The sequence below is a fragment of the Rutilus rutilus genome (assembly GCF_951802725.1).
Source record: "Rutilus rutilus genome assembly, chromosome: 23".
NCBI lineage: Eukaryota > Metazoa > Chordata > Actinopteri > Cypriniformes > Leuciscidae > Rutilus > Rutilus rutilus.
Window position 1 is genome coordinate 20,052,283 of NC_140233.1, and position 19,545 is coordinate 20,071,827.

At 39.8% G+C, this 19,545-nt stretch overlaps 1 protein-coding gene across 4 annotated transcripts in view; it reads left to right on the plus strand.

Annotated features, from left to right (window-relative positions):
* The window catches only part of znf469 (zinc finger protein 469), a 314,352-nt gene that overhangs the window by 281,782 nt on the left and 13,025 nt on the right, over positions 1-19,545 (plus strand). The gene's annotated exons all lie outside the window — the stretch shown is intronic.

Here is a 19,545-nt window from a genome sequence, read left to right on the forward strand (position 1 = left end):
CATGATCAGCCAGCATTGTCTTTCTTATGAAGCTGGTTGACTATGAAAGTCCTTCTGGTCAGGCTAGTTAGAGAAGCCTGCTGCAAGACTTGTTGATCCCCCCCAAAAAAATGATATCTTAAAAAGGCACTTTGAAAAACAATTTACACAGATCCCATGAAAGACCTGAATTCAAACCATGACCACATCACACAAAAACTAAAGCTGCTCAGAATACTCTGTAAGAGCAGCCAGAACTGAGTCAGTTTCCCGTTACCCATCAAGAACGATCACAAAACACTAACATCTTTAAATTCTGAAGAAGCCACTGGCCCCAATGATATCAACAATTATATGGTTAAAAATAGCACACCATAGATGATGATTAATTTGGGTTTTGAAATCTATCAATTGCCCTGACCTCTGTAGGAGTCAAGAGCTCATTTTGCCAGCCTATTCAAAATGTTTCAATAGAATGAAAAGAAACTAGGGAGAATAGAAAGAGACCCTTAAGTCACACTGCTACAACATTTGAGAGCAGTGGCACTAGTGTTCTACAGATGGTGGCACCAGCACCTGATTTGGTAGCACCGGGGTAGCAGAGTTGTTAATAATATAACATGTTTTGTCTCTTGGAAATGCACGTTTTACAGTAACTTAAATTGACACTATCAGTAGCTGGAGCTGGGATGCAGATGTAAAAGTATTTTTCATTAACAAAATTAAAATTGGTCTTCCATTGCATCATACATTTGTAGATCATGATAACCACATGTAAAACCATGCATGGCACCTCAATGCCATGGTAAAAACTATATGGATTGTTATTTGTTATGAAAAAAAAAAAAGTAGTATGAATACAAATGTACAAAAATTGCTTAACACAAAATATTGTAATTATATTCCATTATTCTTTTGATACATTTAATGCACGTCTAAACTAATAATATAACAAAAGTTGCTAATACTATACCATTTAGTCACAGTCTGACGCCCTGAAACTACCTAGAAGCACATGGAACACGGGAAATAAAACCAAAACAGTTTAAACCAAAGAAATGTTAAGTTCTGCTGGAGCCTAAAATGAGAAGATTAATTGGCAAAGTATCTTATTACAATTGGAAATACCAGGGAAAGACAAACCATGACCATTTACAGACTTAGCAATCCAAAAAGTATTTGTGGTGAAGCACAAAACAAAAAAGCGTAAGTTTTTTTTTTTTTTTTAAATGTACAAAATGAAAAAAAGAAAGAAAAACAACAAAAAAAAAACTTTATTTTTGTAATATCCCCATCATTTAACTTGTACTTTTTTTTTCATATAGTAAATTTGTATTTCATAAGTACCTTAAATGGCTTGGTACTATATTCCAGCAATACACCAATAAAACTTTTTTGACTCTATTTTGAGAGGGACACAGATAAAGACAGAGAGTGGAAAGAAATTTTGAGAGAAGGAACACTGGATCTACCCAGGTCTCTCCCTCCCTCTCCCTCTCCTTCCCACTGACCTGCATAGCAGTGCTGGCTGCCTCTCTTGCACCAAGCCCAACATTCCAGCCTCAACAGGAGCTGCTGAGGTGAGGACTCCTCATTTCCTCACTCTCTCTCTCTCTCCCCCCTCCTCACTGTCCTCTGTGTGGTGCTGCAATTGCCAGCAATTACATTGGCCTCAGACGTCTGCTTAGACTTAAAGAGCAGTGCATCGCCTGCCAAGGACTCGATTACAGAGGATGCAATTACCGTGCATAGCCTGACTTAGCCTAACATAGCATTGCTTAGCTGATAAATGTGTTTAATGGCATTAACGCAAAGTACGTGTGCTATGCTAACACTCCTTGCCTTCCAGACGCGCAGGTCATAGGTGGCACTTTCATAACGGTGGACTGTAATTCTTCCCACCATAAGAATCTGGGTTTTTTTGAAAACGGAATACCATCCGAACGGATCAACCGCATCACAGGTGGGGAGGAATTACAGAGCTGACTGGCAGTGAATGACTTGCTCAGACGCGGTTTCACAAATTCCTTGACAAAGTTGCAGAGATCCAGGCCCAGATCCAGGCCCAGATTTTAAAAGACTATATGTAGTAACATTCATCACACCAAAGTGAAATATTTGTACAGAATATAAACAACCCCCTGCAAACCACCCAAACCCCACAGCAGAGATAAAAGCTCATACCAGTATCTTATGAGGGAGTTTTTAGGAGCCTTTGGGGAAGGTACTCTTATTCTTACTGCAGGGTGGCTGGACACTTTTAACATTTCAGAAACTTCTCAAAAAATGTTACGAGCTAGTATATCATTTTAATCACCTTCCCATTTGGAGTCAGAGTGCCTGATAGAGAACTGAGACTTTAGTTGGGTCACTCCCCTAGAAATTGGATTCTTAAAAGCTTTTTCCCCCTCGTATTACTCCCTTCTTAAAAAGAGTACAGAAATAGACAAACTTGTTTTGCACATTTTCAAGTCAAATTAGCTTTGAACAAGAGGTTTGAATTTGTAGTGTACTTCTTACTGTACCCAGACTGCAACTATATTTGCGTGTGAAGTTAAAGCTGTTTGTCCAACTGAGGTAAGGAAAAATGTAGCAAATTTGAGGGGCAGAGACATGAAAAGGATCTATTCTGGATTTGGGCCTGACTGTTGGCCTTTAGCTGGCCCAGCACTGGCCCCACCCTCAACCAATTAACTGTAGTTGGTATACAACTTTATTGCCGTGGGATTCCGATCCTGCCAACGCTATAGCAGACTTAGGGAATGGCAGAACGTGGGTAGAAGCAAAAAAGAGAGGCACAAAAGCAGCTGTGGGACAAGGGTGACTTCTTGACCTGGATGGAGAGGTAGGGATACACAAAATGAAAGAAGGGAGAGTGAGAGCAGTGGAATCACAGACCCTAGTTTGTCCTTGCTGCTGAGCCCTGTAATGGCCTGTGACAGCGTTTCCTCAGTGGCCCTCAAGGCAAATGGTTTATTCATCAGAGGCGCTCCAGGGTGCAATCGCTGCGTGCTTTGCTCACATGGAGAGGTGATACATAATTTACGCCCTGCATTCCTCACTTCTCACTTTTGATTGGATGGATAGCTGATCTGTTTGTCTTTCAGAAGATTTATTTCGTAAGGAACCTGCACATAAACCTTAACATAACGACTCTGAGACTTGCAAGAACATTGCAGAATTCTAATAACAAAGTTGATCCTGACCATAACTAGCTGCAATAATGATTTTATAAGTAGCGTAATAAAGATTGTCAACTAACTTGCTGAGATCCATATGTCTTTGTGATGTTTACAGCATTTTTTACTGGGTTGACCGTTTGTGTTTTTTATGCCAGCCCTTTAACCTTATGACCCCATCCTGACTGTTCATCTTTCACATTGGATAACATTTTCAACATGCTCACTTTTCCTTATATCTTTCTTTTCCTTTGTTCTGGTGCTATGCAGTAGATGGAGAGATTGAGAAAGAATGTAAAGATATTACTGCCTGATTATAAACATTAGCTCGTAATATGCCACATTAAAAAAATGAGTGTGTGGTTGATTAACAGGATACTTTCTATATAAAATGTCTTTCAATAGATTTGAAATATACACAGGCTGGTAAGATTTGGGGTTGGAGCAGGGCTTGGAGCTTGGCAGCCAGACAGGCAACCTTTATCCAAAAGTTCATCAACATATCAGTACTGGCTGTAAATATCTTGACTTGAGACCTTGTATTTTTATTTGCGTTATAGAGTTTTTTCCCCCCCAAATTGACTGATTGTTTTCACACTGCCATATATGGAAGCATTTAAGCAGCTGTAGGTGTAGGTAGGAGTAACTTTGATTTTGTCATCGTGGGCAGCTGGTCTGGACTATGAGGGAAGAAAATGGGAAGTTATGAAACCTCCCTTGATATCCACTGGAGTCAAGGGCTTGAACAGATTAGTGTAGTGTCCAGCTATAAAAACAGGCATAAAAAGAAAGGGAAAGTATGAATAATGTGCAGTGGAACAGGATTACAACCTGCTGTGCAGATATTTTTGTTGTAAGAAGGGTCTCTTGACTCTCACCTGAGGCCCTAGAGTCCTTATCAGCAAACAGCTGCCTGGACTACTACTCACTCCTGCATGGAAACTAAATGTTACTTCCAGGCTTGTGAATAAGTAGGTTTTGTAATTGTGGCAGAATGAATCAATTGGTCACAGTGTCTATTAAGAATACTATTGTGTGCTTTGTTCATTGTTTTCTGGAATGGTAAATAATGCCTTGTAAGGGTTGACTACATGTATGGGTATTTGGGAAGCAACTAAACACAAATTTACACAAATTATTTTACGATTTACAGTAATCTATTACAGGGACAGTTTTGTAGAAACCTGTAATAAAGTGCCTTGCTCCAGTGCACATTTACCAGATGGCGCTTTGTGAGGTTTCAGTAACTTTCAGTTACCAGCCCAGACCATTAGGGGTGTGAATCTTTAGGCACCTCATGATCTAATCCGATTCCGAGTCACGATCCAATTCCAAAACAATTCTTGATCAATATGTTTTTTTCTTCTGAGTTAAATGTAAATGTATTAAAAAATGTATTGTAAAGAGCTTCCTGGCTTCAGACTAAATAGCTTTAAAACAGACAAGCAAAAAGTAAATAATAAAGCAGAACAAAGAAATTACAAGCAATAAACAAAGAGTGCTTCAAGTTTCTGAACACTTTCCAGTCAAGAGTAGTTTGACTATTACTAATGACATTATATACAGTGGCAGATCTAATAGGCTGAATGTTTTGTCCTGTCTGTTTAATCCCATAAGACATAACTTACTGTGTTTACATTAACCCTTTCGCACGTACGATCACACCGGTGTGATTAGAACGGTCAGTGCATCACGTGATCAACTGCTCAATTCAAATGTGTTTTCGCGCGTTGGCTGGCGCTGAGCCAGAGACAGGCACACTCAGAGCTGTCATATATCACAAATTTTCTGTGTTTTCAACCACATAATGTTTATTTTAGGTTTCAGACATATAAATTCACATAAGTACTAAAAAAAACAATACATTTAGAGTTTGTAAAATACACACTGATGTCTATGGAAGAGGCAATAATAATCCTTTCCATTATAATTACGTTTTATTCATATCAGATACACATTGTGTAAGTAACTTTAAAGTTTACTCTATTCTTCTCCCAGTTCACCAGCCACTTACTTGTATGTATTTCGGGAGAAGTGGATGAATTCACGTGTTGTAAATCCAACAGATTCGATTCTCTGAACTGCGTCTGCGGCACAAACTAACATGGCGGCGCCCATCGCGCATACAGCTCAACTAACGCGATCGTTATAAAGGTGTTTAAACAACAAAACACTTCCACTTGCATATATTTGACGATCGGAATATCAGATATTTCATGCCATAGCTAACAAATTTGTGAATATTTTGAATTAAAAAGGAAAACTGACATAAAAGCAGATCATCATTCATTCAGCGCTGTTGTTGCTGCGGTATGTCACGTAACAAGCAATGACGCGTCACCGTGGAAACCATAAAGTGACACGTTCTAAATAACGGTCGCCTTGAAAAACTCACGCTGGGGGGTCAGCCAGAAGATTTTAAACTTACGCGTGAAAGGGTTAATTAAGCATCATAAAAGTATTTTGAGATACAAGTGCACTTAACTACTTGGAGCACAAAGCCATGTGCACTCTTCGCGAAGCGCATGTGAGCTTTTAAAAGCAGCTGTCAGTAAGTGAGTTGCATGTATAGAAATAGGCTTACTGCATTCCAAACGATAAAAACAATGCCTTTGTAGAGCATTTGAAAAAAGAAAATACTGGAAAACTGCAATAAAGCCCACGATTGCCCTTGTAATTCGCTTCAACCTTTTCAAACTTTATGGAACACTATTTTATGGATGGTTCGAGGGTTTTTGTGTTTGTGTGTGGAATTGAAAGCAAGCAGACTACGGCTGTTTCTAAAGCACACAAAGTGCCATTGTGTATCTGCTGTTTACTAAACTCATAATCGATTCTGGATTGCGACGCATCGGAGAATCGATTTTTTTTTTCTCCAACCCCTACAGACCACTAGACCATACCACAAAATGAAACAGCTGAGTGATGCTTAAGACTATGCACTATTTGTGGCATGCGTAACATTAAAACTATGAATTAGTAACTATTTCTACGTTCAATCTAGCTCCAGGCCTAGCTTTGGTTTGGCTGCTTCTCTTGAACCACCAAAAGTCTACAGTGGTCTAATAGACAGAGGACACTTGTTGCAGCTGGGCATCAGGTTCATACTCACTATACCTAAAATGAGCCAAAGCTGCCCACGCAGGAGGGGGGGCACAGACAGAGACTCACCTCTGAGCACCTAGGCTCGGACAAGTAATGCTGGCTGAAATTTGTTCTAATATGAGAAGGAAAAGTAACACAGATCTGGTGAATTAGTGCGACATTTCTTTGATGTTAGACATGTTTAGCGAGTTACTCTTTACAATAAGCTTTTATCTGAAACCACATACAGTACACCTATTAAAAGGATCATCCCCCTGAAGTGTCTTGATCAAGGACTCATGTTAATAGCTCTTGTTTCACTTCTCCCAGCAGCCTTCAGCTGACTAGTCTTGATCATTAGTGTCTATGCTTAACTAGCCCATTGTATTGTGTCTAACCCAGGAAGATGCAACTGAAGGGCCACTATTCTACAGAGTTTAGCTCCATACCTAATCAATCTAACCAAAGTCATTAGGATTACTTGAAGATTGCAGGCAGGTGTGTTTGAATAGGTATTAGGGGTGTAACGGTTCAAATTACTCCGTTTTTTTTTTTTTTATCACGGTTTTAGGGTCACGGTTTCGTTACGGTTCGGAACGTGCCATGTTCACCCCATTAGTATGGAGCTAAACTCTGCAAGAAGGTGGCCCTCCAGTAAGAAGTTGCTCATCCCTGGTCCCGTGGTTGGGGTGATTAGCATTTGAAAATTCTGTTTTGATTCATTGATCTATTTCTTTGCTGCATTTTTGAACCACAAACAATCTCCACATTACATGAGATTATTGCTACCTTGGACTTCTCCAAAAGAGAGTGTTTTTATATTCATAGTATTTATGCTATTAGCATAATGGGGATAAATATTTGGTTAAGCCAAACAGAGTACTGAGAATGATGGGAGTTTTAATGGGATCTGATCAATCCAGTCACTCTGTCAATAAACAGGTCCACTCATGACTGACCCCAGCACAGCCCAGCTGAATGAGGCCTCTGCCAGCAAACTTGGAGCCTGCTGACCCTAGACCAGCGTGTGAGAATGACTACTGGGTCTGTCTGTGTTAAGTGGACCATCAATACCAGTTCTGTGCTACAGAGAGTGGATCAGTACCAGTTCTGTTCCAGAAGATCTCAGTTGGTCGTACATGCTGTCTGTGGCCAGACTCACAGCTATGAATGGCCCCATGCAGCCACTGTACAGAGCGTCATTCTTCTCTCAGTGATGTGGGGCTGACATCCAAGGGGTAGCCCAGGGAGGAAGCCAGCAGTGCCGGGTGAATATTTTCCTATCCCCCCCATCAGGAGCAGCCGTATCGGGTGCTGTTTTGTGTAAATGTGTCTTAAGCTTTAAGAAATCTAAGCTGTGTCCATTGACGGAAAGTATGGCAACTGTAGTGAAGGAGAAAAAAAATGAGTTCTTTCTCAAAGCCCCCACTTTCTCTCTTACTCTCATTAGATGAGCTAAGTAGAGAAGGAAAAACATCCAGGCTCTCGCCAGCCTCGTCATTAATGTCCCTAGGTTTGTTTGTGTTCCCAGTTATTCACCCACTTTGCCATTTCCCCAGGAATCTTAAACACCCCTGACTCCCTGTTCCACCTGGACAAGGGCCTCTGCATAAATAAGGTGTGCCCCACTATCACAGTCTTGTCTCTAAAGCTGTGGTTGGGCCCAGATGGTGCTCTGTAATTCCAGAAATAGCAATACCCCTTCTACCAAACTCTGTTACCATACCTATCCTACCACCCCCACTTTTAAGTGACCACCCATTCACCCCAAAAGACCACCAGGTCTGGAGTGACTTGATTCAAGTATCCACTTTGTTGGGAAAGGCGACATCTTGATAGACATTCATAGCCCCTTCAAGACCCCTCACAGTGACTGACACTGCACATCACCCTCATGACAGGATTTTTCTAACACGCACACTGAGGAGCCAAGCGGTGCCTCAGAGGCCTCAGATCAGAGACAGAGGAAAGTCAAGCACATGCTTGCTCCTGAACCTCAGGGGCTTTCACAGGGAAATATTTGTGAATTTGAAAAATAAAGTCATCCTGGAGCAGTGGAGGAAGATGAATGGGGTCCTGTGCTGCACTGCCGGGCGTACTGAACCCCTCTGTTTTGACTTTTTTTTTCCTCACTGGCCAAGTGGGTACACTGGGCTGCTTGTGAGGAAAGGGGGCGGAAGCAGGAAGTGGCTGTGTAAGGTGATCTTGCAGCACTGCACAGAGACTCTTTTCAACAGTGGTCTCTCACTCCATCGCAGCGACACATCAGGCAGTCCTCAGGCCACATAAACAGCAGCTCACACCAGGGACATCCCAGCATGCACCAGCACCCCACCGCCAGCCTCAAAAGACTCAACATGTGAGAGAGAGAGCCATTCAGCAGTAGAGCTGGCAAACTCAGTCTCCGAAGTATACAGCATAACTACCACTTTTTTGAGAAAGAAATGACATTGTCACAAGCTGAATGTCTGTCTTTTACTCAGACTAGACGTATAGGTTTGAAAGTCTCATCACTGTGTTTCTCCATTGCCTGTTTGTATTTAGACAGACTGGAAAGCTGTGCAGCTATGAATGTATAAAAATGGTCACCAACTCAACACTTTGCAAAATTCCATAGTTGCAGTATAACTAAGCCGTTTAAAGCATGTTATTATTTCTAGTAGTGGCCAACAACATTCGTCTGAGGTACTTTGTGGTTCTTTTATCGAATATGTACATGTGGGTTTGTGCGTATATTCACATATTACATGGTTGTCTGTGCCCAAATTGAGATTTGCAGCTCTCAAAGTTCAAAGACCTTTCACCACTATAAGACACTGTTTCAGACAGAAAAGCACTCATAAACTTTTCAGTGATCCGTCGTTCCAAAATGAACTGGAATAAGTTGTATTAGGTGGCTGCATAGCACTTTTTAGTCATCTTCTTCCAATAAAGCATCACACACTGACTGGTATACTTAGAAAAGGCTGAGCTGTAATTAGGTCATTTGGACATTTCCTTAGACTATTTAAAGGAGGCATGCTTAAGGAAAATGTGGGTACAAAACTGACTCACCCGTTCATTGCCTGGAATTCCCTTCTACTGTTGGCTAGTCAACTAATGTTCTTTGGCCTGCAGGAACAATTTAAATAGAACGTGACTAAAAAATTGAATAATGACAAGTGGTTAAATGAGGCTCTCGTCACACTGACGCCCATCCTTTATTTTAAGGAGTCAGAGGCTGCTTTAGTGGCAGGCCTGGAATTTTTACAAAATTACAAAATTAAATCCCTCTCCTTAACGGCCCATTTTTTTCAAGCATTCACCTTCAGGCCTCACCTTAAACTTTACTCCCTTCCCCTTTCACCTTTCATTTAAACTTTTAACAGCAAGTACATTGCTGCATGCCATAGTTTTGATCCTGAATTGTACTTAAACTGTCCTGTGAGGAAATAATGAACTTGACCTGCCTAAAGCCACAAACACCCCACCCCATCCCCCTCCCAAGACCCATACACTCAAGACCACCTTACTGAGCTAATTCTCACAGAATTGAAAGAATTCCTTTTGTAACATCTAGTGAGTCTGGGAATTTTTTTTATTTAATCAAAAGGCCCTGAAAGGTACCATTCTTTATTTAAAAGTAAACACAAAAGTAGCCAATCCACATAAAACTAACATGGTGTTATTTTCACAAAGTTAGATCAGTATTTCACAACTTTTTTGCATCCCCACGGCCCGATCAGTAGGGCTCAAACCCCTACATCTACACAAACTAGAAATGTGTTTCTACAAAGTCGAATTTATGTTCAATATTGATTAGCATTATGATTAACAATTAAAGTTGCTTTTAGTTTTTAGTTTTAATCTATTGTTATTAAAGTAAAATCTAAATCTTTCCATGTATCCCCTCTGGGACCTGCATACTACCTCCTGGGGTAGGAATTACTGCTTTTAGATGGAAAAAGTATGAAAGTTTAATAGAAACCCACTGCTGAGCTAATTAAAATGTCTTTACACTTTTGTTGCTTGTAAATTGTGCTTTAAAATATCAGCCAATATTCTGATGAGGAGAGATGGTGTTAAGCAAAGTTGTACAGTAATTAGGTAGCACTCTTTTAGTTTGTCACCAGCTGACATGAAGGATTGTAACTTTCGGCAGAAGCCATAATATGGAAATACTATGTATACTTTAGGATTATTGAAAGAGACTTTTTTTTTCACTACCTGTCCCCTCTTCCCACATCATTAATCAGAGTTGTTGGTGCTGACTTTATAGGAAATGTCTGACTTCCTGTTCATCAATCCTTTCAGGTACTATAGGAAAGGCATAGAATCTGAATGCATTACTCATTATGCTGCGTTTACATGCATGTGTATTGTATGTGTGTTGTGGAGCTGTGTTATGTGCATTGTAATATGTTGAGTTGTGTTGTTTAATTTCAGACTTCACTAAATTATAATTGTATAAGAATAAGCCATACATGCATCAGAGTAAGTTAGCCAATATTGTAAACATGCATCTATTAAAACTCAGAGAACAAAAGACCTCATGCCACACTCTTTCCAACAAAAATATATGCACTGATGCGTTGGAAATTGAGAAGATAGTGAAAATCAAAGGCACATACAGACTACAGATAGTCATTCACTAGACATCTGTCCTGTCTTACTATCTAGGAGTTAGTTAAATTTCTGTGATCATTTACTCACCCTCATACCATTTTAAACCTGTAAGACTCGTTAATTTTCGGAACAAAAGTGAAGATAATGTTACAAAATGGTAGTTGCGTGGACTGTCAATTGAGAGACAGAAATCTCTCAGATTTCATTTAAAATATCTTAATTTGCGTTTCGAAGTCTTACGGGTTTGGAACAGTGAAATTTCTACATTCTTAACTGGAGTCCTTTACCTTGTATGTCTGTACCAGGGGTAGGCAGGTCCTGGAGAGGCGCTGTCCTGCAGAGTTTTGCTCCAACCCTAAAATAAAATCACCTGCCTGTAGCCTTAGTAATCCTGAAGACACTGATGAGCTGGTTCAGGTGTTTTGATTATGGTTGGAGCTAAAACTCTGCAGGACAGTGGCTCTCCAGGACCGATGTTGCCTACCCCTGCTCTATACAATACATTTGTGATTGCATACAAGTTTACACATAAAACTACAATATTAACAATATTAAAATATTTTTCTTTCAGCAGCAACCCCAAACACCTTAGCTAGTTCATAACAATGTTAAAACCCACTAAGCAACCACATAACAACAGGTTGAAACCCTTTAGATCACCTTAGCAACCACAAAGCAACAAACCACAAAACTCAGTTGTAAACTTTGACAATCATATTTTCTTGCTCTCATGATAGTAAGGCTGAAATATGTGCTAAAACAAAAAACTATTGAAGCCATAGTGTAGCATTTAAGCTGTTCTCTTGATGTGTTGAGCTGTGGTGTTCATGTGGGAAACACGGGTTTAAATCTGGCCGTTGACATATTTCAATCCCCTTCCTCCACTCGTCTAATAGAACCCGTCCAATAAAGAGAGAAAAGCGCAAATAAAGGGTCTGATTTTTTTATTCATTTTTTATAAAACATCCTTTACAGTGATGTAATGTGACTGCTTATAATTGTGGTTTTATTTGAGGAAAGGTAATTCCCCTTTTAGGTGCTGAGTGATTTGCCCTGCCACTCTCCCTCCGTTTGGCCCTAACTGAACCTCAACGTCAGTTGAACATACAGCGTTTCAGTTGATACAGGCACTGAGCCGAAGAATAAGGGAGTTAAGCTCATGTGGCGCTGGGTTGTCCTACGTCTTTGAGAGCTGCTGAGAGGATATGAAAGAAAAGTGGAAGTAAACGGCAATCGTTGCCAAACTTCTAGAACTCACTTATCTTTGGCTTCAGCGAAGCTTCTAGAGTCATGTCCACTGGCCAGTGTTTTACCTCAATCTCTCTAAGCAAGATCTTAGGCTGAAAGCCAATCATCACAATGGATAAGTCTGATTTTAGCTTTATTTGAAGAGGGTTTCGGTGTAATAAATGATCAACTATTAAGAGAATTTCCTCTGAAAACAAAGGTCTATTAAGAAGTGGAGTTGAAGAGGTGGAGAATATACACATTATATATGAATGAAATAGCTGTAACATATTAATGAATAAATATAATCTCACGCAAGGCGCAAATGGATGCCTTTATACCTTTGTGGCTGAACTAAGTGAAGTTATTGTATCCATTTCAGAGCATTTGGGGACATTTTGGTCATTAGCGGCGATCGTGTATCACTTTCTTCCTTTGTCCTTGATGAAGTTCATTTTACGGTTAATAAAATAAAGCCGATTCTGAACAGTGACAAACTCCTCCAGTCTGGAAGAGGAAAGAGCAGTGGAGGTTGATATTTTAAAGAGCTTAATTAGTGCTAATAATGTTCAAGGTTAACAGGTTCATAACGGAACAGGAGCCTGACCCCCTTCTCAACTTATTAATGTCCCGTTAGTTTAAACATCTATTGTTCACGCAAGACTTTTTTTCACTAGCTTGCTGCACGACTCATGAGTAATGTTCCATATCCTTGTAGGCCTACGGGAAATTGTGTCAAAAATGGGGAAAATCTCTTTTTAAACTGCCTGCAACAAAGATTCCATCATGTTTATGGAATGCTGTGGTTAGCAATATGGAAACAGACTGGGTCAGAAATTACATAGTAAAAATGGTCTGGTCTGGAAAGGGAAAGTTTGGAGGGGGGCAATAGGGGAGCTTCTGGTATTATGTTCTGGTCTACCCCCACAACACAGACATGCACAAATGCACCCTATCTAAAATTCTTCTCCACACTGCTCAGCGCATTTCTGGAAAGGACGGTTATGAGGTAACCGTCTAGCACAAATGTCAGCAATCTTGGAGCATCCTGAAATATAACCTTTAAAAACCCTCGTGAATTGAGAGCGGAACAAAATCTTACATACTTCCTTCTGGTACCCGTTAGCTATTGTGCATGGCAAAAGCTAAAAATAAATGGGTTTGCGAGCTACTGCAGCTGTGTTTACTTTCCAAGCTACTATTAACGTTCTTAAATATCTGCAAATCAAACACATCAATTTGACAAAATGGGAGTTATTTTTAAGTGTCACAAGAAATTATATCGGTTAATTCAGATCACTGAAAAGTACCGTCTCTCATTGTTGACTTTAGCTTGTGTCTAAAAACTCAAGCAAATTGCTTAAATAATAGATATATTCAAAAAAAGAATATAAAAAGAGCTGATTGTTTTGAAGGTTGGTCTGGCTATTAGTCCCCTTCTCTGGCAGAACACCAGGTGTGTGGGCGTAAAAGCTGGCACTCCGTTAGCCAGTCGCTGTGTTTTTGGCGTGAACAGTGCAGACTTAAAAGGGCATATTGCAGTTTTTATTTTTTTTTAATTAATATATAAACTTGTATGAAAATACCATATGAAAAGGATTTAAAATTGTTTTGCAAGACATAAGGGCACAAATTTAGTAGGTGACAGTTTCCTTGACGGTGTTGAAAAACCGCTTCTTTTTTTCATCATCACGTCATATTACGTCACGGGAGGGAGTCGTTTGCCGGGCTCTGCGTTCGCTTAGAGCAGAGTAGGTTGGTATTCAGTAGGAGCGGTCGTGATTCAGTATGTTTTCGGTGGTTATTGTATTTCAATTTATCATCGTCGTGGTAAATTATTGAGAATTATGGCCTGTCAGGACTTCGAGTCCTAAGGTTTCCCAACAAGAAAAAGGATGGTGCTATCTTCCGTGCCTGGGTTCGTTATGTGTAGGTGAAAAGACAGGACATCAGTTCTGCATCTGCTTCGAAAAACGCAGTAGTGTGTAGCGCTCACTATAGACCGGATGATTATAATCCCTGCGATATGATGGAGTTATATGATGACGGCGATATGTGCAAACTGTCACAGCATCTTCATCGGGTCGTCCGGTCCGTCGTCAGAATGTGGTTCGGGCACCGGCAGGAAACATGATGGTCACGGATCTGTCAGAGATCACTCATTGTACATCTGTTTTACAAAATGTGCCTTGTCTTAATTTAATTCATGAATAGGGGTGGGAAAAAAAATCGATATTGCAATATATTGTTGTGCTCTCTGTCGCAATAAATAATCGATACACAGCGGACGGTGAAGAACACAAGTTAACTAACAACAACAGAGAATTGCAGAAAAAAAGAGAAGCGAGAAGAATGGCGGAAAACAATAAAAAACTAATCAAAGACCCACCCGCTAGTTTCCACTCTAAAGTGTGGAGACACTTCGGGTTTTACGAGACAGTCGACGGAAAGGCACTGGATAAAGACTATGCAATCTCCAAGAACTGCTTTGCAAAGATAAAATATAACAGCAACACTACGAATCTGCAAATGCACCTCGTTCGCTACAGTAACTTACTACTGACGTTTCAGTATTATGGTTTACACATGTTAATGTTCATGTTGTTTTGTAATGTTCATGCACTTTTATCTGTCTAGATGTACAGTGTTTACATTTAAGACCAGGAGGCAGTGAGTTATTATGCAAATGCATATTTCTTTGCACAATGTTGGAAATGTTGGCATTAATAAATGCATAAAATTTCCTTATTTCCTTATTCCTTCTTTTTCTTTTCAGTCACATATATCGTGATATATCGTTGATGAAATTTCTTCCAATATTGAATATCGTAGATATCGCGAATCGTGATATTATCATATCGTGGACCACATATCGCCACAGAATTGAATCGTGAGGTACCTGTATCGTCCCACCCCTATTCATGAACATATCCTACATAAACTTGTAATGTAATGCATTTATGTGTTTGTTATTAGTCTGCAGCCGAAACGTATTATCATCACAAATAGTTCTATATTTCATTTTCAATCTGTACAAAACCACTTTAATGTTTGTGTTCGCTGTTTCTACATAAAAAGTTTTTATACAGTAAGACAGTTGTGATTTTGATTTTTTTTTTTTTTCATTGTCACCAAAATGGGGCCATTCAAAGTATTTATAAAGTCCCTCTTTCTCTGGCAGTTTTCAGATGCGGAAGTAAAATTCTCACAAAAACGACTCTAGAAGCCTTAATAGCGTTTTATAAGTATATATTTATATTTAAATCTAGTTCCTACATTATTTTTCTATACATTGACTCTTAACCTGCAATATGCCCTTTACAGCGATTTAACTGCTACCTGAGAGAAGAGAGGCAGGTCTATCATAATCCTCAAAGCCCTTCAGATTCTTTCTTTCTGTTGTCTTTGAGAAGATCTTTTGCCACAGTGAGCATCTGGAAAAAGCCAACAGTGTCAAGGAGGCCAACCAACACTCCTTATTGGCTTACAGGGAGATACAAGGAGCCTTTGTGTTTAAAGGTGCAGGGATCTAGAGGATGTGCCATCTTTAACAGAGCTGTCCCAGATGGACCCTTCTTTGTTTTTGGAGCTTTGTCTGGAATCTTGCTCACCATTCCTACAAATGCCAGTTGAACCCATGTAGAGCTCCCTGTAAATGGCAGAGACATACTTAGAGTGTATGGCTCTGATCCAAAACCAAGGAGCTACCTATATAGGGAGCATTTTAAGGCATCATGGGCACAATCCCACTGTAAAAGCTGTTTCAGAAGGTAGCCACAACCACCTGATCAAATTCACTCATATATCCTTCACAGAATAAAAGCAATCCCATAATGCAGTGCACAGAGCTCAGTGAAAGAAATGGCATGCTGAATTATTAAAGTGCTGCATCATTAGCATAGCAGTGTTGAGACCATCATGTGCTTCACGTGAAGAGAGCCATTTATGTCAAGTATGATGCACAGATTTCCTACCTTTTTAGAGCATTTCAAATCAGTCAGACCTGTCTATGTAGGCAGCACACCAGGTTTTGGAGTGGAGTGTGTGTGGAGGTACTTATGTGCGGAAATAAGTCTAGAATGTGATTGTGTGACAGCATAAAAGATGGACGTTGTTATTACAAGCTTTTAATTTAGTTAAACATGTCTTTGTCTTTTGTGTGAGACTTTAACTAAAGCCAGTGTTTTCCTTCTCAGTGGAAAGGAAATTATAGTTTTGGCTTCCTGTAACATATTGTTCATAAGTGCTGGCTAGGAAATCAGGGTGCAATCAGGTGTGAATCATGTGTACATTTATCAGAATTTAGTCAAGTTACACACAGGAGTAAAATCAATACCATTAGTTAACAAACAAATCATTCCAGGTCCCTGGAGTTCACACTTGAAGGTTATAAATATGATTTATAATTAATTTACGTCGAAGTAATGGACAGGTAATTGCTTGGGTGCCATATGCCGTAATAAATAGAAGGATCGCCAGGGGAAAAAGACAGAAGAGAACTAATGGAGGTTTAATTGGAGATGATAACTGACAGGATATTATCTCAGAGGTGTAAATGGAGTGTTTTATTGTGGCTCAGACCAGTATATCCTGCATGGGAGGAAAAAAGATATCCCAGGAAATTAAGGTCCTCTCACAAACATTTAACCTGTTTAGCTAAGACACACCAAAATGTTAATATTTGAGATTGTGTTCATGTGCCAAGAAATATTTATGCATATAATTTGATGCACAAACAAAAAAGAACCCTCCCTCTGCCCTGAGCTGCATGTGATTCAACCATATGGAGCTTTTGGTAGTGTGTGGGCAGGCTGATTTGACACCAGGGCTGTGGAACACACAAGCTTGCCTTAATTGACTTATAAAACTGCCTAAAATGCTGTTTTATGGAGCCATTTTCAGACAACTCTCACGGGATTTCATATCAAGTCATAGTTTGTAATGAAATGTGTGATGGGCACACTTTATTTTCCTGGCCAAGTTCTCATAAACTTTAATCCTTCATGAGTAAAAAAAAAAAAAGTTGGCTAACCAGAGAGATAAAGTGTCTAAAATATGCACTAAATATGCACTTTAAATAGCATATGGATAAGGGCATTAATCCATGGTCTGCGTGTGGTGAAGACTGGCTACAGGAATAATGGAGATAGAGTTGGGAAGTCAAACTAACAGTTGTGAGGATATAAATGACTCTGCATTCTTTGTACGCTGACAGCTCTGGCTTTGGTGATACTTCTAGTAGGCCTCTGCGATTCCTGCAACTGTGGTCTTTGTTGTCACAGTCAGCTTGTGTTTCCCTCTGTGGCCGTTCCAGGGGGCTGGCCGGCCTGGGCAAACACCAAGGGAGACGTGATGTATGGCTCCCGGCCAGATCAAGCTTAGCCTCTGCAGGGTGCTCCCAGCAGTTGAGTGGAGTTGAGTCATCCCTCAGGCTGCAGGGAAACGAACAGACACACTAGCTTTGACTATGACAGGAGCTGAAGGGGGGATGTGACTTTTCACAGTCCTATCCAAACCCAGGCAGGGCTTGGACTCCAGACCAACCTGCTAAATACCTGAGCCAGGTGGACGACAGGATGGAAGAGATACAGCCTTTGAGAAGCGTGACACAGAATGCAGAGCGATTCACTGAAGAAAACGTAGCTGTTGAGCTTAACAGCAGCCTTAAAGGAATAGGTCATATGAATAGTTCAGAGAATCATTCTGTCAACTGTTGTTGTTTTTTTTTACTTTACCTTGATGCACTGTCACAAAACACATCTGAAACAAGGTTTTGAACTGATTCTATCATTTTCAGAGTTTAGATAAGATCAGATCAGAATTTAGCTGAATCCTAAAATGCATTCCTTCCAAAATCAACCTTGGGTTCAGCTATGTTACTGCTTGAAATATTAAGACGGACATTAATCCTTTCTTGAGCAAAGAAAAAAGAAAGAAACAGGTATGTTAATTTTGAGCTATTAAGCCTCAATTTTTCTGGTGCATAAGGTAAGGATAGTCCTGAAGCAGCCAAAATCACAGAATAGTCACAGTTCCAGTTGTTTCAAAAATTTGCAGGTGCTTATTTGGACAGCCTGTGACTTCTTTCAGAGGGTTTGAAGTCTGCCCAGATGAAATAGGCAACAAGAGGCAAGAAGGAAAACCAGAAGCAAATAAGTGGGAGTCAATAAGTGTGGTGTGTGCGGGTATGTGCATGCATATCTATATATATATATATATATATATGCATGCGCAATTCTGGCCATTTTAATGAGAGATGAGTCCAGCTCTGTAGCCCGTGGCCATGTCAAGGAAACACAAGCTGATTGCACTGCATATACAGAGCATATTAAATTTGACAGTAAAAACAGTGATTGTGGAAGAACTCTGTGTGAGAGGCTAAAGGTAATGTACTGACATCTAAGATGATGGAAGTAAATAGATGTCAAGATGGATTACACAGTTCCCCAAAGCCTTTTTTGTCACATGCAAATGTTCGTACAAACCATCTCTGAATTGCATACAGCAGCGCACTTATTTGTGCACTTACTTATCAGCACGAGCTGCAGAGCATCATTGACATCTTGTAAAATGTGCAGTCAGTACCGCTGCTCCCTATATACAGATTACTCATGATCACGAATTCGAAAGTGAAAAGCAAGTGTGCATTCAAAAGCGATTCAATACCCCGCATATAGATAGCGGCTCCCTGATGTCCACAAGTTATAGGCCTATAGAGTAGGCATGATCGCAAATTCAACAGTGAAAAGTGATTTAACATACGATATACCGGTGTGAAAATTTTCTCACCGTGACATCCCTAGCCTGTACCATTCAATTATGAATGCTGGGTGCACAGGGAAAATAATCAAACAATCATGTTGTGGGTTTTATTTCAGAATCTGTTGCCTCTAGGACATTACAGAAAAAAAAAAATCCAATAAAAAATAAACTGCAAGAAGTCATACTTTTCTCAATTGCCATATCTGTGATCTTATTTTTGACTACTTTTACTTTTGTGAATATGTTTAACCGAAGGAAAGAAAGCCAAGTATTGACCTGATTATCTAATCCAATAAAAAATAAACTGCAAAAAGTCATTCTTTTCTCAATTGCCATATCTGTGATCTTATTTTTGACTACTTTTACTTTTGTAGATATGTTTAACTGAGGGAAAGAAAGCCAAGTATTGACCTGTGATTATCTATTCCTCCATCCCCAAATGGTCTTAAAGCAAAAAGCACTTCTAGTCTCCCTGGACTTCTAACTTTTTTTTTTATAGTGTCAGCTGCTGAAAGTGCGCAGTTGAAAAGCACCGTATGCACAGATTTTCCGAGCAGAGAAATTACAATTTTCTGCCAAACTCTCAGCTGCTTATAGTCTGGCCACTACCAAAACACTCTTAGCCAAAGTAAACCTGAATATAAGCAATGTCTGGAGCACCCAAAGAAGGCCATACACAATTAAAAGTATTTTAACTGAATCTTTTATG